General features: G+C 47.1%; 1 long non-coding RNA gene across 1 annotated transcript in view; it reads right to left on the bottom strand.

Annotated features, from left to right (window-relative positions):
• Positions 1-324: 324 nt before the first annotated feature.
• Positions 325-26,683, bottom strand: part of LOC132397742 (uncharacterized) — a 56,816-nt gene continuing 30,457 nt past the window's right edge. Inside the window, exons 2-3 of the long non-coding RNA XR_009513434.1 lie at positions 24,704-24,732; positions 325-494 (exon numbers count right to left, since the gene is read on the bottom strand). This is a non-coding gene — a long non-coding RNA (uncharacterized LOC132397742). The remainder of the gene's footprint in view (positions 495-24,703; positions 24,733-26,683) is intronic.

The raw sequence follows: 26,683 nt of genomic DNA on the forward strand, positions 1-26,683 counted from the left end.
CCTCGTCCAAGGTCTCTGCACAAGCTTACCTGGTCAGCAATGACCCCTAAGGAGGACTCAGTGGTGTTGGTTGGACTTCTGCATGGCAGGTGGACATTGCCCGACACTGTGTGATCAAAATGCTGCTCGCCATTTGGCAAAGGGGGTCAGGGAGAAACACCTGAACGCTGAGCAGGCCTTGGTGTGTGCAGGTGTGCTCTGCTTTATTTGCTGAAGAGCCTGCAAATAGAATCAAATATTATACAATTACCAGTGAATATTCTCACCTCTCATCTTGTGAAAGTCGTTGATAGATCAGTTGTGACGGGTAGCTCGAGGACACTGTCTAGATGAGCTTCTGCAGTGACGGCCTGCAGACAGGTTGACAGGCCTCCAGCAATTACAACTATTTTCCTTTATGTGAGGCATGACTTCCGTCATGAAGAGTTTTCTCTCTTTGACTTCAGTTTTATGGAGATTTTCCAGGTCATGTATTTTTCCATGTTTTATGAGGTCTAGGGTCAAGCAAAAAGATTGGTGACTAAGTATCATTTGGTAGCACTATTAATGATACCTTCCAACATGTTGCTGATGTTTAGACCTAAATTGATGGAATAGTAATTAACTGCATTTGATCTGCCCTGCCTGTTGTGATATAAACGTACCTGGATAACTTTCTACATTGTTAGGTAGCTGATGCACCATTAATAACCCTCTGAGACGTGAGGCGAGATATAGGCTTTTATTGATTGGAAGAAAGAACAAGCAGCAATTGACCACCACACTGCATCCTGGAGACTGAGGGCAGGGCTCGGGCCCCAATCGCCTTTATACCGGGGTCTGTGGGAGGAGCCACGGTCAGTGAGAGGAGCCACAGGAGCAGTCAGCGGGGGGGGGGGGGGGGGCCTGTCCAGACAGGTAAATGTAGTTCATCACAGTTGCTTCTCATGTGGTCACTGGCCTGGAGCAGTTTGTTGGCTGCATCACTTATCCAGCTGGAACTTTGCAGCAAATGTGGCCACAATAATTCAATCCAAAGTCCTTGACAACAAGCCAATTATACCAAAATGGCCCCTGTGATTTGGATGACCTCAGGAAGGGGCTACAATGAATCATTCCTCGGTGCTCCTGGCTGAAGCTGGTTGCCGAACCTCCAGGTTCACTTATCAGTTAGATTTTGCCATGAATGGGGATGTTCTCAGAGATTCTGGATATCTGAACATTCTCTGGATTGTGGAATTGTGTTAGAGAATTGGAAAACCCCTATTCACTGTATTTTATTTATTTATTTAGAGATACAACCTTTGTCCCCAAACACACCCATGTGACCAATTAACCTATCAACATGCACATATTTGGAGTGTTGGAAGAAACCAAAGGAAAGCCACACAGTCACAGGGAGAATGTACAAGCTCCTTACAGACTGCGGTGGGAATTGAACATGGGTCACTGTCACTGTAATAGTGTTACGCTACAGTGCAGCCCTGGTCTAGCTTATTCAATAAAGCTAGTAAAGAGAGAGCAGGAAACTATTAACCAATTAACCTAGCATCGTTCGTTAAGAAAATGATGGAATAAGTTTTAAGGAGGGAATAGCAGGACACTTAAAATGAAACTGAGAGGCAGTATGTGGTGAGAACAACACTATTACAACTCCAGTCACTCAGTTTCAATCCCACCGCTGTCTGTAAGGTGTTTATACATTTGTCACATGACCACGTAGGTTTCCTCTGGGTGCTCTGGTTTCCTCCCATATTCCAAAGATGTACAGGTTAGTAGGTTAATTGTTCAGTTGGGCAACACAGGCACGTTGGGCCGGAGGCGCCTGGTATCATGCTGTATCGCTAAATGAAGAATAATAAAATAAGACAATCACTCAAAGTCAACATGGTTTTGGGAAATGGCTACTGCATACTTTGACACTGTAACAAATAGACAATGACCCATATTCACTGAAGATATTTGATAAGTTGTTGCATAATGTCCCATTCCACACTCACCATTTTTATTGCTGCACTGTAGAAAGCATCCTTTCTGGATACATCACGGCTTGGTATAGCAACTGCTCTGCCTGTGGCTGAGGTAGAATGCAGAGAGTTGTGGACAGCTCAGTCTGTCACAGAAACCACACACCCCTTCATGGACTTTGTCTATATTTCTCACTGCCTCGGTAAAGCAACCAGAGAAATGAAGGACTCCAGCCACTCTGAACATTCTATTTTCTCCCCCATCCCACTGTATCTTGGTAGAAGAATCAAAAGTCTGAAGGAATGTATCACCAGGTTCAAAGACAGCTTCTATACCACTGTTATAAAACTACTGATTGATCCCCTAGTAGAAAGCGATGGACACTTGACCACACTCACTATCTAAACCTTGCGATGAATTGATCTTTGTGGATGGCATCCAAAACAAAGCTTTTCACTAGACCTCGGTACACTTGACAATAATAAAACAATTTACAAATTTACATCAGAAAGGACTGACATAGGCACGTTTTGTAAGGGAGATAATTTATTGGCATAGAAACTGGATTGATTAACTAACAGAAAACAGAGACTCAGAAAAAATGGGTCAGATGAAACTGGCAGTCAGGAAGTAGTGGGATCCTCATCTATTGACAATGTGTATGAATGAATTGAAAGAATGGACTGAAAGTAGTGAGTCCACTTTTACTATGAAGAACAACTGATTAGCAAGTACCGTAGTGACGGGCTGCAAAGAGCCTGAATGAGGATAAGAAGACAAGGGAGAGCGCAGGAGAATAGTGCTGAGGCCAAGAATGGTTCAGCCATGAGTTCACTGAATGATGGAGCAGGTTCGAGCAGACAAAATATTTCCCTTCCACCTCTTTCCTGTATTTTCATGCCAATTTGTCTTTTGATTTTATTCATCGAGTTTTGTCATAAAGCTTTGTTACATGGACTCCCTTACAAGGCAATGATTAAGAATGAATCACATTGCCAAGTTGGTAATTTGGTTTTTTGTTGTCACATGAGGAAGTGGGCTTGAAATCAGAGACCAGATGAGAATGGCAGATTTTCATCCTTAAAGTATACTAGCCAAAAATAATTTTATAGCAGTTTAGTAGTTTAATAACTACTATGCTCATACTTTACCAGCTCATATTTTATTCAAGATTATTTAATGAGTTAAATTTAAGTTCCCTAGCTTCCTGTGAACTGATAAGTGGGTGCCAAGTGTTGGTCACTTGGATGGTGATCTGGAGTCGGCCAAAGGGATATAAATTAATAATTTTAGATCAATGCTACATTTTTTATAGACAGAAGATTCCTGGGCAGCAGAAAGTTATTATGTATAAAAATGTATAACACCAACATTTTAATCAGATAATATAGCTTTTCATAAAACATACAGACTTCTTTGCCAACCACAGAAACAGCACATGCATTGACAGATTCCCTCATTCATTCGTTTTCAGGATGTGATCATAATTAACAATGACTTCATTAAAAATACCTAGCAAGAAGGTTCATTTGAAGGAGAGGAATCTTCTTTCACTGCTGCAGTATTACTTATGATAACTTAGAGGAAACACCTTACTAGACAACTGGAACCCTAGTCTAAGTTCTGTTGTGATGAAAGATTATTGGGTAGATGAAGGAAATAATTCAAGGATATTCTCAAATCCCTTTTCAAAAAAGTATAGAAGTCCCGTCAGCAGATGCAAATCCCTGACCAATCAGAATGGAAAAGGAGCAGCAAGAACCTTCAGGGTGAGATAGCTGAGATACCTCACAACTTCGGTGACCTGGTTCAACCCTGACCAGTGTGGACTGTGGCAGTGTGACATGTGATGAGGATGTTAGGAGAATTCAGGGTGACTTGGATAGGCTGAGTGAATGGGCAGTTACTTGGCAGATGAAGTTTAATGTGAATAAGTGTGAGGTTATCCACTTTGGGAGTAAGAACAGGAAGGCAGATTATTATCTGAACGGTGTAGAGTTGGGTAAGGGAGAAATACAAAGAGATCTAGGAGTCTTTGTTCATCAGTCACTGAAGGTGAATGAGCAAGTGCAGCAGGCAGTGAAGAAGGCTAATGGAATGTTGGCCTTTATTACAAAGGGAATTGAGTACAAGAGCAAGGAAATCCTTTTGCATTTGTACAGGGCCCTGGTGAGACCACACCTGGAATATTGTGTACAGTTTTGGTCTCCAGGGTTAAGGAAGGACATCCTGGCTGTAGGGGAAGTGCAGTGTAGATTCACAAGGTTAATTCCTGGTATGTCCGGACTGTCTTATGCAGAGAGGTTAGAGAGACTGGGCTTGTAAGCGCTGGAATTAAGGAGATTGAGAGGGGATCTGATTGCAACATATAAGATTATTAAGGGATTGGACAAGTTAGAGGCAGGAAATATGTTCCAGATACTGGGAGAGTCCAGTACCAGAGGGCATGGTTTAAGAATAGGGGGTAGGTCATTTAGGACAGAGTTAAGGAAAAACTTCTTCTCCCAGAGAGTTGTGGGGGTCTGGAATCCACTGCCTCAGAAGGCAGTGGAGGCCAATTCTCTGGATGGTTTCAAGAAGGAACTAGATATGTATCTTATGGATAGGGGAATCAAGGGATATGGGGACAAGGCAGGAACCGGGTATTGATAGTAGATGATCAGCCATGATCTCAGAATGGTGGTGCAGGCTTGAAGGGCCGAATGGTCTACCTCTGCACCTATTGTCTATTGTCTATTGAGTCTGCACGTTTTCCCTGGGAGTGCATGGTTTTCCTTTCCTGTTTCCTCACACATCCCAAAGATGCCCAGGATGGTAGGTTAGATGGCGACAGAAATCCTCCTAGTGAAAGAATGTGGTAGAGTATGGGGAAATTTGACGGAATAGGGGGAGAACAAAAATGAGATCAATGGGTGTTCAGAAGGATGAATTTAACCTTGAATTCATTCATTAGGACCACAAGCAAAAGATAAACATCTCAGGCAGTACATAACCTCCCATAATACCCACATTGCACTCTCCCCCACCCAGCAGCCAAACTGTAGGGCCTACATTGGTCTGATCTGCCACCTCCAAGCCCATAGAAATGGAACAAAAGCAAGTCATCCTCCATGTTAGTCACTGCCTGGAAGGATAGGCGTAGAAACATTCTTTCTCGGTGAACTGATAAGGGTAATAAATTAATGCATTTCATCACTTAGATACCACAGTTTTACAAAAAGTAAATTCAGATGTTAAACAAAAAGTGTGGGCCAAAGTATTCAGGGCTCTCTCTCAGCTGACAGCCAAGTTGAATACAGCTGCTGAAGTGACTTGTAATTTGAGGAGACATTTGGAGATTTGTGACCTTAGCTGCATGTTGACATCGTAAATTTTCAAACTTTTTTAAAGGAGTGTAGTACTTCTGGAAAGTGAGAGGGACTCCCGGTCTCTCTTCACCTGTCAGATTTCTGCACAAGTATATTATTGGGAAAACTTCAAGGCTATGAAATGTTAATATACTAGGTATGTGCAATTAGCTTCTTCGTAATTTTCTGGCTTGTAGTTTTTAATGTTCTGTAAATCATAGAAAACCATGTGAACATATTCAGTCATAGGGGTTTTGAATAGTTCTTTCATTCTAATTGCCAGGATTTACTGACATCTCATGATGTAGTTATTGCTCTGAGATATCCTTGGTAGGTTGTCATTGGTAGTTTTCCTAATGGCTTTCTTTGCAGTTAATAAATTCCCTCACTGTTCAGTCATCAATACGTGCTATGTGAATGTTTAACTGGGGTCAAAAGAAAAGAGATGTTGGCAAGCACAGGTATGGTAGCTGAAGCTTGATGCGGCAGAACAACATTGCACTCCGGAGGAAAAAATTATTTACATGAATGAAAGAATGTGAAACGGATAAATAAAGAGTAGGAAAATGAGATGAAGCATCATCTTGAGTGAGCAGAATGGTTTACTTTCTTGGTATAAGTTTTTATGATTGTATCAGCTTTTGCAAGTCACTGTACATGAGTCATAACCTTTTATCTTAATATTCCAAAAGAATGTAATGTCAACGCAGCCTAAACCACCCTATCAGAATTTAGCAAAGAGAAGGACATGGAGGTTAGAGACTTCAGTGGAAATGGTATTAATATGCTAGGGAATCTCATGGTAAAGGAGCAGGTAGTGTTGGGTCTCTTAAGGAGCTTTAAGATGAATAAGTCCCCAGGGCCTAATGGGATATATCCCAGGTTATTGAGGAAGGCAAGAGAAGAGATTGTTGGGGCCTTGACCAATATCCTTATGTCCTCTCTAGCCACTGGCAAGGTCCCAGACGATAGTCGAGTAGTAAATGTTGTTCCATTATTTAAGAAGGGAACCATAGATAATCCTGGAAACAAGAGACTGCTGAGCATTACATCAATAGTAACGAAGTTATTGAGAGAATTTTTAGGGAAAGGATTTATGAGCATTTGGTATAGCATGGCCTAATCAGGAAGAACCAGCATAGCTTTGTGCAGAGCGAGTTGTGTCTTCGTAACTTGATTGAGTTTTTGACAAGGGTGATCAATGAAGGTAGAGCTGTAGATGTTGTCCACATGGATTATAGAAAGGTATTTAACAAGGTTTCTCATGAGAGGCTGCTCCAGAAGATTAAGATGCATGGGAAGCCATGGTGAATTGGCTATTTGGATTCAGAACTGGCTCACCCATAGAAAACAAAAGGTAGTGATCAAAGAGATTTACAGTATTCCATTGGGAACTCTGCCATTAGTGGTGTTCTGCAGGGATCTCTGATGCTTCTGGAGAATGAAAGTATAAATGGGTGTTAGTTAGTTTGAAGATGATATGAAGACTGTTGGTGTAGTGGATAGTGTGGAACACCAGTAAAGAATACAGCAGGATATAGATCAGCTGCAGATTTGGACAGAAAAATGGCAGATGGAGTTTAAATGGGCCAAATGTGAAGTGTTGCATCTTTGCATTCACATGTAAAGAGACATAACATTGTTAAGGACAAGACCATGAACAGGTTTGATGAGCAGAGGGATATTGGGGTCCTAGTACATTGCTCCCTGAAAATGGCTAACACTGATAAGGCAGTGGTTAAGGTGGCATGTGGCAGTCTTGTTTTTATTAGTCAAGGCATTGAGTTCAAAGGTCAGGAAGTTATGTTGCAACTTTATAGAGCTCTAGCTAGGCCACATCGGGAGTATCGCTCAGATTTCTGGTCACCCCACTATAGTAAAGATGTCGATGCCTTGGAGAGGGTGCAGAAGAGTTTTACCAGGATGTTGCCAGGATTAGAGGGCATGTGCTATCATGAAAGGTTGGACAAACTTGGATTATTTTCTCCAGAGTGGCAGAGACTGAGCAGAGATCTGATAAAGATTCATAAGATTATGAGCGGCATAGATAGACAGGAAGTGTTTTTTCTCATGTTGAAATATCTAATAGCAGAGGGCATGTACTTAAGGTGAGAGGGGATAATTTCAAAGGAGATGTGAGAGGCAAGGGAGTGTTGGGTGCCTGGAACTGGTGCCTGGAACTGGTCTGGGTTGGTGGGAGAAGCAGATACGTCGGGAACTTCTGAGAGACATTTCGATAGGGATATGAATGTGGGGGAAATGGAAGAATATGAATATTGTGTAGGCAAATGAGAATAGCTTAGTTGACCATTTGATTACTAATTTAATTGGTTTGGCAAAACATTGTAGACGAAAGGCCTGTTCCTGTACTTTGCTCTTCTATGCTGTATCGCTGCGATTGCACAAAGATTTTAAAACAATGGCATAGACTGACAAACTTAATTTAGAACTGTTTTATTTGATCCAGTGAGAGCAGCATAAATCATTCACATCATAATTCACTGAAAACAAAAGAATATTGGTGATCATTGCAACATAACTAATTACTGTGAGTCATTACATCAAAGAATCAGCAGGTTTCAATGAATCAATATTGTGATGCAGCCATGAACAAGATAATGCAAATATAGGATCATACAAATTAGCAGTTGGATTAGGCTATGCAGTCCCTCAGGCCTGTTCTGCCATTTTATAAAACTATGTATAATCTGAGAGTCACCTCTAAACTCCATAGCCTATACTCCTAGGATTATCAACAAACTACCCACATCTACCTTATAAACATTCAGAGATTCTGCTTTCTCTATCATTTGTGGAATAAAGTTTTGTAGACTCACAAAGCTCTAAGAGAGTGAATAAAGTCACTTCCTCTATCGTAAAGGGACAGACCTTTATTTTAAACAGTGATCCGTATTTCTAGATTGTTGCATCAAAGGAAACATCTTCTCTACATCTACCATATCAAGACTTCTCAGAATCTATACCTTCAATCAAGCTTCATCACACTTGTCTAAATCCAAAGTTCAAAGTACATAGACGAGGAAATCTGCAGATGCTGAATATTCAAGCAACGCACACAAAATGCTGGTGGAATGCAGCAGGCCAGGCAACATCTATAAGGAGAGATACTAAGAGATTTGAAAGTAGTGGGAAATGCGAAATGATAGGAGAAGACCGGAGGGGGTGGGATGAAGCTGAGCTGGAAGGTGATTGGTGAAAGGGATACAGAGCTGGAGAAGGGAAAGGATCATGGGGCGGGAGGCCTCGGGAGAAAGAAAGGGGGAGGGGGAAGCACCAGAGGGAGATGGAGAACAGACAGAGTGATGGGCAGAGAGAAAGAGGAAAAAAAAACAACTAAATATGTCAGGGATGGGGTAAGAAGGAAAGGAGGGGCATTAACGGAAATTAGAGAAGTCAATGTTCATGCTTTCAAATTTCTTAGTATCTCTCTTTTCAGTTAGTTCTGACGAAGGGTCTCGGCCTGAAACGTCGACAGTGCTTCTCCTTATAGATGCTGCCTGGCCTGTTGTGTTCCACCAGCATTTTCTGTGTGTTGTTCAAAGTACATATGTGTCACCTATACAACTCTGAGATTAATTTTATTTTCTTGTAGGCATCCTCAATAAATCCAATAACTATAGTAGTGTGGTGACCCACTTCCCAGCTCACTCGAACCAGCTCACAAAGTGGCGCACGCCGGCATTGAGGTGAGTCCCAAAAAGGGCACCAGGCTTTCTTCGCCAGCACGGGGAAAAGCCCGCACGCAGGATAGGACTGTGAATATGCGCCCCCTACAGCATTCCGGCCTGGGGAGGGCGGGAACAGGAAGGCTTTAAAGCGAGGCCACAAAGTTTGAATAAACCTTTTTTGCAACTGCAACTCACCAACTGCGTGTCATTATTTCAGTGCTGCGTGTAGCACACCGCTACAATTGGTGACCCCGACGGCCCAAACGATATTTGGACCGGAGATGAACGACACCACATCTGTTCATATAGTTTTGTTAAAACTGCCAAGCTTCTGGACGCTGCAACCTCACCTATGGTTCCAACAAGCAGAAGCCCAATTCCACGTTCGGCAGATAACCTCGGGTGCCACACGTTACTACTACGTGGTGAGCTCCCTCGACCAGGAGACAGCCGCCCAGGTTGAGGAGTTCATACAGTCGCCCCCGGAGGACGGCAAATACACAGAATTCAAAGCCTTGCTCATAAGGACTTTTGGACTCTCATAGAGCGAGCGAACTGCCAGCTTACTACACCTGGATGGTTTGGGAGACAGGCCACTGTCGGCTTTGATGAACGAGATGCTGGCCCTGGCTGGAGGACACAAGCCCTGCCTCAAGTTTGAGCAGGTGTTCCCAGAGCAGCTGCCCGAAGACATACGCTTGCTGCTGTCCAACGCGGATTTCAGCGACCCCCAGAAGGTGGCGGCCCGGGCGGACATGCTGTGGAAAGCCAAGAAGGAGAGTGGGGCGTCCGTCGCACAGATCACCAAGCCACGCGCCCAACAGCAGACCAGACCGGGCCCGGCCGCAGAGCCCACTAACCCCAGAGGCAGGGGTGAGGAGACCAATGAACAATAGTGCTTCTACCGCCAGCGGTGGGGCACAGAAGCCCGCCGCTGTAGCCCGCCCTGCAAGTTCCTGGGAAACGCCAGGGCCAGCTGCCGCTGATGGGTACGGCGGCTGGCCATCGGGATAGCCTCCTGTATGTCTGGGACAAGCAGTCGGGACGCCACTTTTTGGTCAACTCTGGAGCCGAGATCAGTGTCTTACCTCTTACAACACCTGCAACAGAGCACTGGGTCCCTGAGGGCTGCAAATGGCAGCACAGTAAGGACCTACGGCACCAGTACGGTGCGGCTACAGTTCGGCTCCAGCCGGTTCACGTGGGACTTCACACTGGCTGCCATAGCCCAACCGCTCCTGGGAGCGGATTTTTTGCAAGTTTACAGCCTACTGATCGACCTGCAAGGAAAGAGACTGGTCCACGCCGAGACCTTCCCTGGGTGAAGCCCAGTTGCCGGCCCCACACCTAGACTCCATCACGCTGTCCGACAATGACTTCACCAGAGTCCTGGCGGATTTCCCATCGGTTCTGGCACCACAGTTCACGGCAGCCATGCCCAGACATGGGGTACAGCACCACATCCCGACCCAGGGACCACACCTCCACGCCCGTGCTCGAAGGCTTCCCCCCAACAAGCTCTGACTGGCGAAGGAGGAGTTCAAGAGGATGGAGGAATTGGGGATCATACGGCGGTCCGACAGCCCATGGGCCTCCCCCCTGCACATGGTGCCCAAAGCAACAGGAGGCTGGAGACCATGCGGCGACTACCGCAGGCTGAACGAGGCTACAACTCCAGACCGCCACCCCGTGCCGCACATTCAGGACTTTGCAGCAAACCTGCACAGCGCACGGATCTTCTCCAAGGTAGACCTCGTCCGGGTATACCATCAAATTCCGTTGCATCCGGACAACGTCCCCAAGACGGCTCTCATCACCCCGTTTGGCCCTTTTGAGTTCCTCCACATGCCGTTCGGCCTGAAGAATGCCGCACAGACGTTCCAGCGGTTAATGGACGCGGTCGGACGTGACCTGGACTTCGCTTTCATCTATTTGGATGACATCCTCATAGCCAGCAGCAGTCGTCACGCGCATCTGTCCCACCTCCGTCAACTCTTCGCCCGACTGAGTGAATACGGTCTAACAATCAACCCGGCCAAATGTCAGTTCATGCTCAACACCATCGACTTCCTGGGCCACAGGATTACAAAAGATGGGGCAACCCCTCTGCCCACCAAGGTAGACGCGGTCCACCACTTTCCCCAACCCAACACAATCAAAGGCCTGCAGGAATTCGTGGGTATGGTGAATTTCTACCACCGCTTCCTCCCCTCAGCAGCCTGAATCATGTGCCCCCTGTTCGCCCTGATGTCGGGTAAGGGCAAGGACATTACCTGGGACGAGGAGTCCGCCGCCGCTTTCATTCAAACGAAGGAAGCCTTGGCAAATGCCACGATGCTAGTGCACCCCAGAATGGATGTCCCTACCACCCTCACAGTGGATGCATCCAACACGGCAGTCGGTGGAGTGTTGGAGCAGCTCATCGAGGGGCACTGGCAACCCCTGGTGTTCTTCAGCCAACACCTACGACCACCCGAGCTCAAATACAGTGCTTTCGACCGGGGACTGTTGGCTCTATACCTGGCAATTCGGCATTTCAGGTGCTTCTTAGAAGGTAGGCCCTTCACCACATTCATGGACCACAAACCTCTTACCTTTGCATTCACGAAAGCATCCGACCCCTGGTCGTCCTGCCAGCAGCGACATCTGTCCTACATCTCCGAATACATGACGGATGTCCAGCATGTCTCGGGAAAGGACAATGTTGTGGCGGATGCTCTCTCCAGACCTAACATCCTAGCCCTGTCCCAGGGGGTAGACTATGAAGCATTGGCGGAGGTGCAACAGGCAGACGAGGAGATCCCTAGTTACAGAACCGCAGTCTCCGGTTTGCAGCTCCAGGACCTCCCCGTAGGCTCAGGTGAGAGGACCCTACTCTGTGGCGTCACCACCGGCCAACCCTGCCCCATTGTCCCAGCAGCCTGGCAGCTTTTTTCGACTCCATTCACAACTTAGCGCACCCCTCCATCAGGTCAACCGTCCGGATGGTCTCCAACAGGTTCATTTGGCACGAACTCCGCAAGCAGGTCAGTGAATGGGCCAAAACGTGCATGCACTGCCAAACAGCCAAGGTGCAGCGGCACACCAAAGCCCTGTCGCAGCAGTTCCACCCCACTCACCGGTGTTTCGACCACATTCATGTGGATATCGTGGGTCCCCTGCCAGTGTCACGAGGAGCACGGCACCTCCTGACTATCATAGACCAGTTCACAAGATGGCCAGAGGCAGTCCCGCTCACCGACACCACCTCCGAATCCTGCGCCCGAGCACTGACTGCACCTGGGTATCTCACATTGGTGTACCGGCCCACATTACCTCCCACATAGGTGCCCAGTTCACCTCCAGCCTGTGGTCAGCAATGGCCAGCCTTTTGGGGACTCAGCTGCACCACACAACTGCCTACCACCCACAGTCGAAAGGGCTAGTGGAGCGTTTCCACCGTCACCTGAAGTCGGCTCTCATGGCCCGCCTCAAAGGGCCTAACTGTGTGGACGAGCTTCCCTGGGTCCTACTCGGAATCCGCACGGTGACCAAAGAGGATCTGCACACCTCTTCGGCCAAGTTGGTGTACGGCGCACCCCTGGTCGTCCCAGAAGAGTTCATACTAGCCCCAAGGGGGCAAGAGGAAGAACCCGCAGCAGTCCTGGACAGACTACGTGAGCGGCTCGGTAACCTGGCCCCCATACCCACTTCGCAGCATGGGCAGAACCCGACCTGCGTACCCAAAGACCTGCAGAACTGTAAGTTTGTTTTTGTACGACGGGGCAGACTCTGCTACAGCGGCCCTACGAGGGGCCATTTACGGTGATCAGAAACAACAGGTCCACGTTCGTGCTGGACATTGGGGGGAAAGAAGAAGTTTTCACAATGGACCGACTCAAACCCGCCCATGTGGACTTGGCACAGCCGCTCAAGATTCAGGCACCGCGGCGCAGAGGCAGACCTCCCAAACAGAGTCCGACCCAGACTGAGGACATTGGGGGGTGCATCGCCGGTTCTGGGGGGAGGGGTTATGTGCCGACCCACTTCCCAATGAACTCAAACCGGCTCACAAAGTGGCGCGCGCCGGCCTTGAGGCCGGTCCCAAAAAGGGTGCCAGGCTTTCTTCACCAGCAAGGGGAAAAGCCCGCGTGCGGGACGGGACTGTGAATACAGCATTCCCGCCCGGGGAGGGCAGGAACAGGAAGACTTCAAAGCGAGGCCGTGAAGTTTGAATAAATCTCTTTTGCAACTGCAACTCGCTGACTGCGTGTCGTTATTTCAACGCTGTGTGTAGCACACCGCTACAGTAGAATCAATGAAAGACCTCTCTGGGCTTTCAACCAGAGTGCAAAAGACAACAAACTGTGCAAATAAAAAAGAAAGAAATAATAATAATAATAATAATAATAATTAAGTAAGCAATAAAAATTGAGAACATGAAATGAAGAGTCCTTGGAAGTGAATCCACAGGTTGTGGCAAGGTTTCAGTGATGGGACAAGTAAGGTTGAAAGAAGTTGTCCTCTTTGGTTCAAGATGCTGATGGCTGAGGGGTAAGTAACTGTTCCTGAACCTGGTGGAGAGCCCTGAGGCTCCTTTCCCACCTTACTGAAGGCAGCAGGGAGAAGAGAGCATGTCCTGGGCGGTGGGGGTCCTGATGATGGATGCTGCTTTCTTGTGACAAAGCCCTGTGTCGATGTGCTCAATGTTGGGAACGGCTTTACCCGTGATGGATGGGGCCATATCCATTACTATTTGTAGGATTTTTCTGTTCAAGGGCATTGTTGTTTCCATACCAGGCTGCCAAGTAGCCAATCAACACACTCTCCATCTATAGAAGTTTGTCAGAGTTTTGATGTCATGCCAAATCTTCACAAGCTCCTAAGGAAGTAGAGGCTCTGCCGTATTATCTTCATAATTGTATTTAAGTACTAGGTCCAGGACAAGTCCTCCGAAATGATGACTCCTAGGAATTTAATGTCGTCGACCCTCTCCACCTCTGGTGAGGACTGGCTCATGGACCTCTGGCTTCCTTCTCCTGAAGTCGATAATCAGCTCCTTGGTCTTGTTGACAATGAGTAAGAGGTTGTTGTTGTGGAACCACACAGACAAATTTTCAATTACCCTCCTATATGCTGATTCGTCACCACCTTTGATTTGGCCAATGACAGTGGTGTCATCAGCAAACTTGAATATGACATTGGAGTTGTACTAAGCCACAAAGTCATAAATGTAAAACAAGTAGAACACGGGGCTAAGCACACAGTCTTGTGGTGCACCTATGCTGATGGAGACTGTGGAGGCGATGATGTTGCTGATCTAAACTGACAGGTTTACAGTGAGGAAATTGAGGATCCAATTGCACAAGGAGGTATTGAGCCCAAGGTCTTGGAGCTTATTGATTAGTTTTGAGGGGTTGATAGTACTGAATGCCAAGCTGTCATCAAAAATGAACATCCTCATGCATGCATCTTTGCTGTCCAGACGTTCCAGGGTTGATTGAAGAGCCAATGAAGAGGCATCTATTGTTGACCTGTTGTGACAGTAGACAAGTTGGAGTGGATCCGAATCGTTTCTCAGGCAGGAGTTGTTGTGTTTCATCACCAGCCTCTCAAAACTCTTCATCACTGTGGATGTAAATGCTATTGGATGATAGTCATTGAAGAAGGTTATTCTTGGGCAGCAGTATAAGTGAAGTCTGCTTGAAGCAGGTGAGTACGTCAGATTGCTGAAGGGAGAGGTTAAAGATCTCAGTAGACACTCCAGCAAGTCGTTCAGCAAAGGTCTTTAGTACTTGGCCAGGTACCCTGTCTGGGCCGGATGCCTTGCATGGGTTTTCCCTCATGAAGGCTGCTCACATGTCGGCCTCAGAGGCAGGTTCAAGACTAGCCTGATCAACACGTCCTAAAGTAGATGGAGAAGGGGAAGATACTGCATTTTAAAATATCACGAATAATCAAACACATGAAAATGAATTAATTAGTATAGTATATCAGAACAGCAGGACCTGGAGCAGTAGCCATTAATGGCACTGCTTGCAAAAGTGAGGGAGTATCAAGGCTGTGAAGGAATTAGCTGTCATCGTGATACTGTGAATGATTACAACAGAGTCAAGGTTTGTATGGACTGAGGTAATCATGATTTCCGAAGGACAGGAAACAAATCCAACCCAAAACTGGACCAGCTCCAAACAAACACACATAACAAAAAAAATGCAGTAGGTCCACCAGAAAGGAAAGGAGTCCAAAGTGCTCATTTTTTGATGCAAAACTGAAGAAATTGGTTTCAAACATCTGAAAAGAAATGAAAGAATTGAAACAGAGAATGAAGAAATTGAGAGGCTGATCCAGAGTGCCATCTAGAGGCTTGCCCTTGCCACTACACTGTGACGGCAAAAGAGAACAGTAGCTCAAGTTTAATTGTTGTTCAACCATACACATGTACACAGCTAAGTGAAACAACATTCCTCCAGTGCCAAGGTGCAAAACACAGTACATACAGTCACACACAGCACATATGTGGTGGTTACGATAGCACATACAGTCACAAAAAAATACCATTAACACAAGTCCCTGAGTGGTATGGCATGAAGATTGATGTTATATTGACCTGGAGCATATTTCTGCAAGAACAAATATGCTGCCATTCCTCACCTTGCACTGGTTCAGTAGACAAAGGCAAATCAGATTGCCTCGCACTGATTCCAGCTTGTCTTCAGGGGAGCAAACCCTGGGGAGCAGCACCATTGGGAGGGGCCAGCCCTCAACACAGCACGGGTATTTCCAATGTGCCCACCAGGTCTCTGCTCTCCCCCACGCCAGCTCTGGCCCCTCCTCCCCTGGGTGGCTGTAACAGGCAACGCAACGGCATAAGGCCCTGGTCTACAATACAACCGAGGCCACGCAATTCCCCCACCAGCAGTCTCGCCAGTTAACCAAACTTTGGAGTATTTTATATTACCAATATCCAACAGGGTCTTGTCATCACAAGACAAACATTTAAACACACATTTGCATCATTCGTTGAACCCGGAGAGACCACTACAACCATCTTACCAGAAATCCAGTAATCATGGTGATTGTGGTACAGATGAGCACCCGCTTCCTACTTCCCACTCCTTTTGAGGATTTCGGTGTCAGCCAGCAATAAGTGTTGAATGCTTTCACGTTTCAGCAGGAACCAATGCAGCTTTAATTAATGCTCTCCTGTACTAATAAGGCTAGCTTGCAGACCTTTGGAGAGAATTGTTTAGTGGCTGGAGCCTGTGCTGGTGCTTACTTTAAAAGATGCTTACCTTCTGCTCTCATTCAGCCAGAGTTCATAAACATAGAGTACAGAAAAAGGCCCTTCAGCTCAACAACCATCGACCAACACTTGGGCTAATCCCGATTTGCATTACATCTCATTCGCCCCACTTTATCATCAACACTCCCTGGATCCGTCTATTTCATTTGAAGTAGCAAGTGAGGGTGAGACATTCTTGCAAAGTGAGAGCTATTTGAAAAGAACAAGTCTCATCGAGACTGAGTTTTGTTTGAGCCAATGAAAGGAAGGGAGGTGTAGGTGTAGCGATCATTATTGGAGCATCTATTGTTGGAGTGGGAGGCTTTGGCAAGTTCCAATTGTACAAGCATGTATTGTGGCCAAGGTCTTGAACCAATTTGATTTGTCTTGAGAGGATAATGATATTGTAGTCGATAATGAGAATCTGGATATGTGAGTCTTTGCTGTCCAGATGTTCCAAGGTTGAGTGAAGAGCCAAAGAGATGGCATCTGCTGTGGACCTGTTACTCTGGTAGGCACACTGGAGCAGATCTAAGTCACTCCTCAGGCAGGAGTTGATATGTTTCACACCAACTTCTCAGATTACTTCATCACTGTGGATGTAAGTGCCACTTGATAATAGTCATTGAGGCAGGTTCTTCTTAGGAACCAGGATAGAAAGCCTTTCTTAGAAAGCCAAAGCTAGAGACTGAAGATATCAGTAAACACTCCACTACAATCTTCAGCATGTAATTTCCCTTTAAGCAATATACTTTTAAAACAACTTAATGAACTACAGATTTCACAATATTACAAAGGACTTGGTGAACTTAACTCTCAAGCATGCAGGTACGGCACCTTTCAGCAGACAAAGGTTCATTGCCATGGCCAGAGCTGAAGCGGGAGGTGGGGAACCCCAATCCAGGATGAAACACAGAGGAATGAGATCCCTTGACCTAGCGTCTTACATGTGCAGTCGCTGGGGAACAAAATTGAGGACCTGAGGGAAAGATTGCTCTATTGGAGAAAATGAAAGATTGTTGTGTTCTATGTTTGACCAAGATGTGGCTTACTCCCAGCACACCAGATCCGGTGATCAGATCTGAAGGCTTCTCAAATCACAGATTGAAGCAAACTGCTGATACAGAGATGGGAGGAGGAGCGTGCTTTCTGATAAACTCTCAGTGGTGCGATCATGAGGCAGTTTTCTCAAACTCACATTCCTCTGACCTTGAACACCTAATGGTCAAATGCTAACCTTTCTATTTACCTAAGGAGTTCTCCTCCATAATCCTAACTACAGATTACTTGCCACTAGCAGCAGACTAAAATCAAGCACGTGAGATACTGCACGATGCCATCTCCAAACAAGAAACAGCCCAGCCCGACACATTTCAGATCATAGTCAGAGACTTCGATCAGGCTTGTTTGAAGAATCCCTGCCAATTACCATCAGCCTGTAGCACCAGAGATCCCGACACACATGACCACTGTTATACTAAGCCTTCTGTTTCATGCCCAGACTGCACTTCCATAAATCTGACCACTTGGCTGCCCTTCTGCTGCTTGCATTCAGTCAGAGACTAAAGAATGGACTCCTGAGATTAGGACAACAAAGAAGTGCTCTGGGGAAGCAGAGGAGCAGCCATAGGATTGTTTCAAGTTGGTGGACTGGTCCGTGTTCAAGGACACATCTGAATGAATACATCATGGTTGCCATGAACTTCATTGAAACAGTTGTAGACAAGTGTATCCTCACAAAATCAATCAGAGTCTGCCCCAACCAGAAGCCCTGGATGATCCACAAGATCTTCAGTCTTCTGAGGACCAGAACAGAGGCATTCAAGTCTGGTGACAAGAGGTCCACGTACAATCTCCAGACAGCCGTCTCACGGGCAAAGAGGCAATTCCAGACTAAACTTGAATCACTGAAGGATGTTGAACAGCTGTGGCAGGGCTTGAATACTATCAACTCTTAAAAAATTAAATCAAGCTACATAGATGACAACAGGCCTTCACTTCCAGATGAGCTTGATGCCTTCTACGCTCACTTTGACCATCAAAACACGGAAGAACCATCACAAACTTCTACACCCTCCGATGGCCCAGTGATTTCAGTCTCTGAGGATGACGTGTGTACAGGCTTCAAGAGGGTGAACCCACAAAAAGCAAACCTCCCAGATAGGGTAACAGTCAAGTATTAAAGATCTGTGCTGATCAAATGGCCAGAGTGTTCACTGAGATCTCTAACCTCTCGCTGAGTGGAGGTGAGGTGAAGCCTTCAGAAGGCAGCTGATGGGTACACTCAGTGCATTGCCAAGCTTGCCAGGAAGGGTTCTGTGGTAAACTATGTATACCTGTCTGGACACACTCCTCTGCTGACTGCTCCTGTGGCTCCTCCCACAGACCCCTGTATAAAGGCGATTGGGGCACTGCTCCTCCCTCAGTCTTCAAGATGTCGTGCTCCCTTTTTGCTGTTAATAAAAGCCTATCGTTCATTTCCAGTCTCCTAGAGCTATTGATGGTGCATCAACTTTATTAACAGCAATTTTAAAACATGGAGAGCATTTTACGACCCAACAGATTGGATCTCGACCCTCAATCCCATGAAGCCGGCGACGCCTTCGAACTCTGGCTAGCATGCTTCGAATCGTACCTGGAGGAGATTCGAATGACTGAGCCTGCCAAGATGTGCAGAGTTCTCCTCTCCGGGGTCAGTCCACGGATCTACTCCATGATCAGGGACTAACCGCGAGCTACCAGGGCGCGATGGACGCCCTCAAAAGACAATACCTGTGGCCGGTGAACACTGACTACGCAAGACATTGCTTAGCGACACGGCAGCAGTGGGCCGGAGAGTCGAACGCTGAGTTTGTCCGGGCCCTACAGACACTCGTGCGGGCCTGCGACTGCAGGGGACTGACAGCGGAACAGCATGCAGAGCTCCTGGTACGAGACGCCTTTGTTACGGGGATCAGGTTAGTGTACATGCGCCAGCAGCTGCTGGAACACGCCGATCTTACCTTACATTCGGCAATCGAGGGGGCCGACACGCTGGAGGCCGCTCTGCACAACGCTGATGCTCTCCAGGCACGCAATCTCCCGCTGGCCTCATGGATGCTGCAGACCCCGCAACCCGCTGGCAAACCGACCTCAGCTACTGCCAGTCACGAGTCTGTGAAGTCCCTGCAACCCGCCAACGAACCGACCACGGCTGCTGCCAGTTGCAAGTCCGCGAAGTGTTACTTCTGCAGACTCGAGAATCACCCCCGAAAACGCTGCCCGGCCTAAGCGGCTACCTGCTCCAGCTGCAGAAAGAAGGGCCACTTCACCAAGGCCTGTAGGTCCAAACCACAAGCGGGATGGAGCAGCGCCACGTACAAGGCATGGGGGTCACCATCTTGCCTGCTCGCCGTGTGCGAGACATGGGGGCGGCCATCTTGGTCGGCGTCACTTCACACCGCCTCCAACCCACAGGTGCTTACCGGGCACTCCACCGCACCGGACCAAGACGGCGATTCAACACTGGCCTCCGTGACCCTCAACCAAAGCGCCCCACACCAGCTTGCAAGGTCAATGATGGACATCCTGGTGGAGGGGCACAGGACTAGCTGCCTGTTTAACACGGGCAGCACTGAGAGTTTTATTGACCAGGACACAATGCAACGTTGCGGACTCGTGACACGGCCGGTAAGCCAGAGGGTCACCGTGGCTTCCAGGTCACATTCCACAGACATCCGGGGGGTTGTGTAGCAACATTGGTGGTGCAGGGCACAGAATATCGGGACTTTGTCTTACTGGCCATGCCTCAACTGTGTGCCCCTGTGCTATTGGGGCTGGACTTCCAGAGCCACCTGAAAAGTGTGACAATGGAGTATGACAGGCCCCTCCCACCACTCAGGAATCCTCCGTTTTGTGGGACTTCATCATATACCCCACTACTGACCACACACACACACCAACCCGCACATCCCACCCAACACCATGCCAACAGCTGCACTACGGACACCACTTGTGGCCTCTCCACCCTCAAGATCCCTCCCCCACCGCTGTTCGCCAACCTGACCCCCGACTGTAAACCTGTGGCAACTAAAAGCAGGAGGTACAGCGCGGGGGACAGGGCCTTCATTCAGTCAGAGGTGCAGCGACTGCTCAGGGAGGGGATCATTGAGCCAAGCACAAGTCCTTGGAGGGCCCAGGTGGTCATTGTTCGGAATGGGCAGAGCAATAGGATGGTCGTGGACTATAGTTAGACCATCAATAGGTTCACGCAGCTTGACGCGTACCCCCTACCCCGCATCGCAGATATGGTCAATCAGATAGCTCAGTACAACGTGTACTCGACCATAGACCTAAAATCCGCTTACCATCAACTCCTCATCCACCTGGAGGACCACCCCTACACTGCCTTCAAGGCAGGCGACAGGCTCTATCACTTACTGCGCGTCCCCTTTGGTGTCACGAATGGTGTCTCTGTCTTCCAGAGGGAAATGGACCGGATGGTGGACCAGTGCCAACTCAAAGCCACATTCCCATATCTGGATAACATCACCATCTGCAGTCACGACTGGCAGGATCACGACACCAACCTCCAACAATTTTTCCAAGCAGCAAAAGCTTTTAACCTTACCTATAACAGGGACAAGTGTGTGTTCGGAACCACCCGACTTGCTATCCTTGGGTATGTCATGGAGAACAGCGTCATTAGCCCTGACCCCGACCATATGCTCCCCCTGTTGGAACTCCCTCTTCCCACCACCCTCAGAGCCCTCAAACGGTGCCTGGGCTTCTTTTCCTATTATGCCCAATGGGTCCCTCACCACACAGACAAGGCCCACCCCCGGACATGCCCACCGCATTTCCCCTCTCAGCTGAAGCCCGCGTGGCCTTCAGCCGCATTAAAGGGGACATTGCCAAAGCAACAATGCATGCGGTGGACGAGACCATTCCCTTCCAAGTAGAGAGTGACGCCTCCGTCTTTGCGCTGGTTGCTACCCTCAATCAGGCAGGAAGGCCAGTAGCATTCTTCTCTCGTACCCTTCAAGGCTCTGAAATTTGGCACTCCGCGGTGGAGAAAGAAGCCCAGGCCATAGTGGAAGCTTTTAGGCACTGGAGGCACTATCCCACCAGCAAAAGGTTCACCTTGCTGACCGACCAGCACTCAGTTGCGTTCATGTTCAGCAACCAACAGCGGGGCAAAATCAAAAATGATAAAATTTTGCAGTGGAGAATAGAACTCTCCACCTACAACTATGACATCCTGTACCGGCCTGGAAGGCTCAATGAGCCCCCTGATGCCCTATCCCGGGGAGCATGTTCCAGCACGCAACTCAACCGGCTAAACGCCCTCCATGCAGATCTTTGCCACCCGGGGGTCACCCGGCTTTTCCATTTTATGAAAGCCCGGAACCTGCCTTACTCCCTAGAGGAAATCAGGACGATGACCAGGGACTGTCAAGTCTGCACTGACTGCAAACCGCACTTCTACCGTCCTGAAAAGGCACAATTTATCAAGGCCACCCGCCCATTTGAGTGACTGAGTGTCGACTTTAACGGCCCCCTTCCCTCCACCGATCGCAATGTCTACTTTCTCAACATAATCGACGAGTACTCGCGGTTCCCCTTTGCCATCCCCTGCCCCGATACCACTGCCACATCCATCATAAAAGCCCTGCCCCAGCTCTTCACTCTGTTCGGATATCCCTGCTATATCCACAGTGATAGAGGGTCCTCCTTTATGAGTGACGAGCTGCGCCAGTACCTGCTAGCTAGGGGTATTGCTACTAGTAGGACCACGAGCTATAATCCCTGGGGGAATGGACAGGTGGAGAGGGAGAATGCCACACTCTTAGCCCTTAAGTCAAAAGGGTTGCCGGTCTCTCGCTAGCAGGAGGTCCTCCCCGAGGCACTCCACTCTATCCGCTCCTTGTTATGTACGTCCACCAATGCCACCCCTCATGAGCAACTCTTTTCTTTTCCCAGGAAGTTGGCCACTGGGACCACCCTACCAGTTTGGCTGACGTTCCCAGGGCTAGTGCTGCTCCGGAAACATGCGAGGAGCAATACTCCCCGATGGTCGAGAGGGTTCACCTACTACATGCGAACCCCCAGTATGCATACGTGGTCTTACCTGATGGGCGGGAGGACATGGTCTCCATCCACGACCTGACGCCCGCAGGAGCACCAGACCCCTACCCCGAACACTCCACGGTGACTATGAACCCTGTACCCACCTAGGTGTATACTCACGAGACACTGCACACACCAAGCCCTACACAGACTCCTAACGACACTCCCATACCAGGCGCCTCGCACACGCGTGAGAGATTACTGACGCCTAATGGGCTGTCACCTGAAGTCAGGCCAGAGCCAGCACAACCACTGTCTCCGGTGCAATCACCACTGGTGCTACGTAGATCGCAGTGACAGATTCGACCGCCTGATAGACTCGACCTGTAAATATACTTGTAAGAAACTTCGCCACATGGGGACTCTCTTTTGAAACAAAGGGGGGGGGCGGTGAATGTGGTAAACTATGTATGCCTGTCTGGACACGCCCCTCCGCTGACTGCTCCTGTGGCTCCTCCCACAGACCCCTGTATAAAGGCAATTGGGGCACTGCCCCTCCCTCAGTCTTCGAGATGTCTTGCTCCCTTTTTACTGTTAATAAAAGCCTAGTGTTCACTTCCAGTCTCCTAGAGTTATTGATGGTGCATCAGGTTCAATACCAAGGAGTATGGATAGCCTGTCACCAGCTCTCTCCAGGCTTTGCACAGAGGTTCAAGTATATTTTATAGAAAATACAAACAGACCAAAAAGGGCTGCTAGATTGGTCGGACAGTGTTAGCTGCAAGTCAATACAGAGAAAGTGTAAAGCAATAGATTTTGGTAGAAAAATCAAGAATAGATGGATATAGACTAAATAGCATAGATTTATTGAGTATATAGAAGGATTGAAATGCATATGTGTATAACTTATAAAATGATGGGGCATATAAAAAGTGTGTGAGATCTTGAGTTTCATAATTATTGGTGAAGAGCACAAAAACAAGCAGTTTTTATTGAGCCTTTATAAAACATAGTTTACACTCCAGCTGCAGCATTGCATTGAGTTCTGGTTGCCACATTTTAAGAAGAATACAAAAGTCCTGGCAGAAATGATTTGCAAGAATGATTCACAAAAGTGGAATTTCAGGTGTAGGTTTCGACTGGAGAAAGTGAGACTGTTATTCTTGGAGAGGAAACTTTTAACAGAAGGTTTGAAGGGAGACTTAACCTTGAGTCCATGTTTCAAGAAAACACAAAGGCAGCAGGAAGAGGGCAACTACCCTTCGGATGTCTCCTGTCTCAACTACAGAACAGCCTGCAAAAGGGTTTCCTCATTAGCCACCTCAGAATCCATAAACTGGGAGTGGAAGCAAGTCACTCTCAATCAAGAGGGATTGTTACAGAGAAGAACAAGACTGTAATAAACATAAAGAAATTATTGGTTCAGGGACAGGAAGCAGCTCCAAAGTGAGGGGAAAATGTTATGTTGAGGGGCCAATATGGTAGATGGGCAGTGAAAGAAAAATCTTTCTTCATGCAGAGAACGGTGTTGATCTGGGACTCACTGCCTCCGAGACAGGTGAAAGTAGGGTCAAGTCAGAGCTTGAGGTCTTAATAGAAGCTACTTGAAGCTACTTTCCCTAGAGCGTGGGAGGCTCCAGGGAAAGAAGAAAGATGGAACTGAGTACACTGATCTAAACTAAACTGAACCTGTGGCCCGCAATGTTTCTGAGATTCTAATATTCCAGGAAATCAAGTGGATTACTTGATGCATCCTGGATCCAGCCCAGAGTAAACATTAGGTCACTGGGCTCAAGGTTCCTAGAACAGGAACACTTCCTCTTCATGTTACAGTGAAGCCCAAACATGAGCCCCACTCAGATTAACAACCCATCAAAGCTTCCCTGGAGCCTCTAGAATCAAGAACTATGTAAGTGAATACCGAAGGGCCCAAAGAGTGGGTAGGCAAAGACACAGAAGGAAATGCAAGTCAGACAAACTGTGGCAGAGGATGGAGGCAGCAAATCATAAAAACTCCAGGATAATGTCCAAAATGAGCTGGCGGCTCTGGCCTGATCTCATGTGGATGCATGGCAATATCCCTCAAACATCTACGCAGTTTCGGTGGAACTGCTTGGACTGATAAACTTCAGTAAATGCATAGGTTATCTACATCTCACTATTTTCACCAAACCAACGGAGCAGGTTCATCCTCTTTGACATAACCCAGCAAGCAGAATATTTGCATATGTTACTTTGAAATCGGTGGAGGTAACGCTAAAACACACAAAGATTAAGTCATGAGTAAAACTACATCATTGTTGAAAGAAACTCTGTTTAAGCCTCTTGTGATCCTGGAATCAAGATTGTATGCATAACATTGCAAATAAAAGATGATTTCCTGCTATCGAGTTCTAGTGATCACTTACCCTTATTTCCATGCTTTTCATAATGCTCCCTGCGAAGCACAAAGATATTAATTGTTTAAGGCAGCACCAAATCTATAAAACATTTGGCTCTGTGAGCAGCCACAGATATCAATACCATCATTGTTTCACAACAAGATTTAGCAGAGTGAAATAAAACTTATTGCCAAATCCCGAGAAAACAAACATCAAAATGATAGTGAAATTATAACAAATCAGTTTTTATAGTGTAGACAGAACAAAAAGAGTTTAACCAACTTTTACTTTCTGCTTGACAGTGCACATGGGGGTCAAAGATTCACACAGGTGTGAGAGAAAAAGTCAAAATGGAACTCTCAGTAAAAGTTACTACTATGGAGAAGGCACACATCTCAGGCAGCAGAAGCAAAACACTTCACACTCAGTACAGGGTAAGTTAGACAGTATGAACTGGGACCATCAACGTTTTTTTCCTGACAACTTGAACCCAGGTGATTGAAGCAACCTCCTGCAATTTTCTGCAGCGACTGTGGGAATGGAAGGGTTTCCTTCAAAGGCCTCGAGTTCTAATTAAACAATCAGTGAAGTGAAACCCACAGGGCTCAGTGACAACCCTTCCCTCACCTTCCACAACAAGCAACTCCAGCCCACCACCAATTCACACTTGGATCAAAGGTGGAGAGCGGGGTGCTTAATTAGCATATCTCATAATGCATTTGGAGCTCATTCTTGCTGGCCTCCTAGGAGGAGCTAGTAAAAGGAAAACAGGAGACGTCAATCAGAAACACCTGAAGGAAGCATTCAGCCATCCAATTTCTATAGACAATAGACAATAGGTGCAGAAGTAGACCATTCGGCCCTTCGAGCCTGCACCGCCATTCTGAGATCATGGCTGATCAATTCCTATCAATACCCGGTTCCTGCCTTGTCCCCATATCCCTTGATTCCCCTATCCATCAGATATCTATCTAGCTCCTTCTTGAAAGCATCCAGAGAATTGGCCTCCACTACCTTCCGAGGCAGTGCATTCCAGACACCCACAACTCTCTGGAAGAAGTTTTTCCTTAACTCTGTCCTAAATGACCTACCCCTTATTCTCAAACCATGCCCTCTGGTACTGGACTCTCCCAGCATCTGGAACATATTTCCTGCCTCTAGGAACATGGAGCTTAGGATGTACCTCTAAGATAGGTAGATGGAGCTTAGAAAATTAGAGGGCTATGTGGTAGGGAAATTCTAGGTAGTTTCTAGAGTAGGTTACCTGGTTGGCACAACATTGTTGGCTGAAGATAAGGTGCTGTAGATTTCTATGTTCTACAAGGTACTTGATCAATCCAGTGGACGGCTTTATCCCAGATGGTTTCAAAAGGGTTGAGAGTTGTTTGCGTTGGACTCCAGATAAAAATGTTACAATCGACTCCTAATCTTGTGCCTCTTTGAAGTTGGAAATGCCTTGGGGTGTCAGCTTAATCGCTTGCTACCTGGTACCCAATCTCTGACCAACTCTTATAGATGTTGCATTTACAGAGCTGGTGAAATTGGGTTTCAGGTCTGTAGTAAACTTCAGAATGTGAATGGCGAGGCGTGTGGAGTGTTGGGGGTGCTGCCACTGGAAGCTAGATTTTATTTTGCTGGAAATGGTAACATTTTTCACTTTTGTGGCATAAATGTTATTTGTTACTTATCAACTCTGCCTGTATGTTGTCTAGGTCTTAGAGTGTATAAGCACAGACGAATTATCTTGATGAAGGGTTGCAAATAGAATTCGACATTGCATGAAAACAGTCAATGTCCCCCTTTCTAACTTTAACAAAAGGAAGGTCAGTCATGAAGCATCTAAAGATGGTTGGGATACTTCGAGGAACTCCAGCAGTGACATCCTAAGGTTGGAATAAGACCATAAGACAAAGGAGCAGAATTAGGCCATTCAGCTCATCGAGTCTGCTCCACCATTCCACCATGGCTGATCCTGAATCACATTCAACCCTATACACCTGCTCTCTT

The sequence above is a fragment of the Hypanus sabinus genome, chromosome 8, assembly GCF_030144855.1.
Source record: "Hypanus sabinus isolate sHypSab1 chromosome 8, sHypSab1.hap1, whole genome shotgun sequence".
NCBI lineage: Eukaryota > Metazoa > Chordata > Chondrichthyes > Myliobatiformes > Dasyatidae > Hypanus > Hypanus sabinus.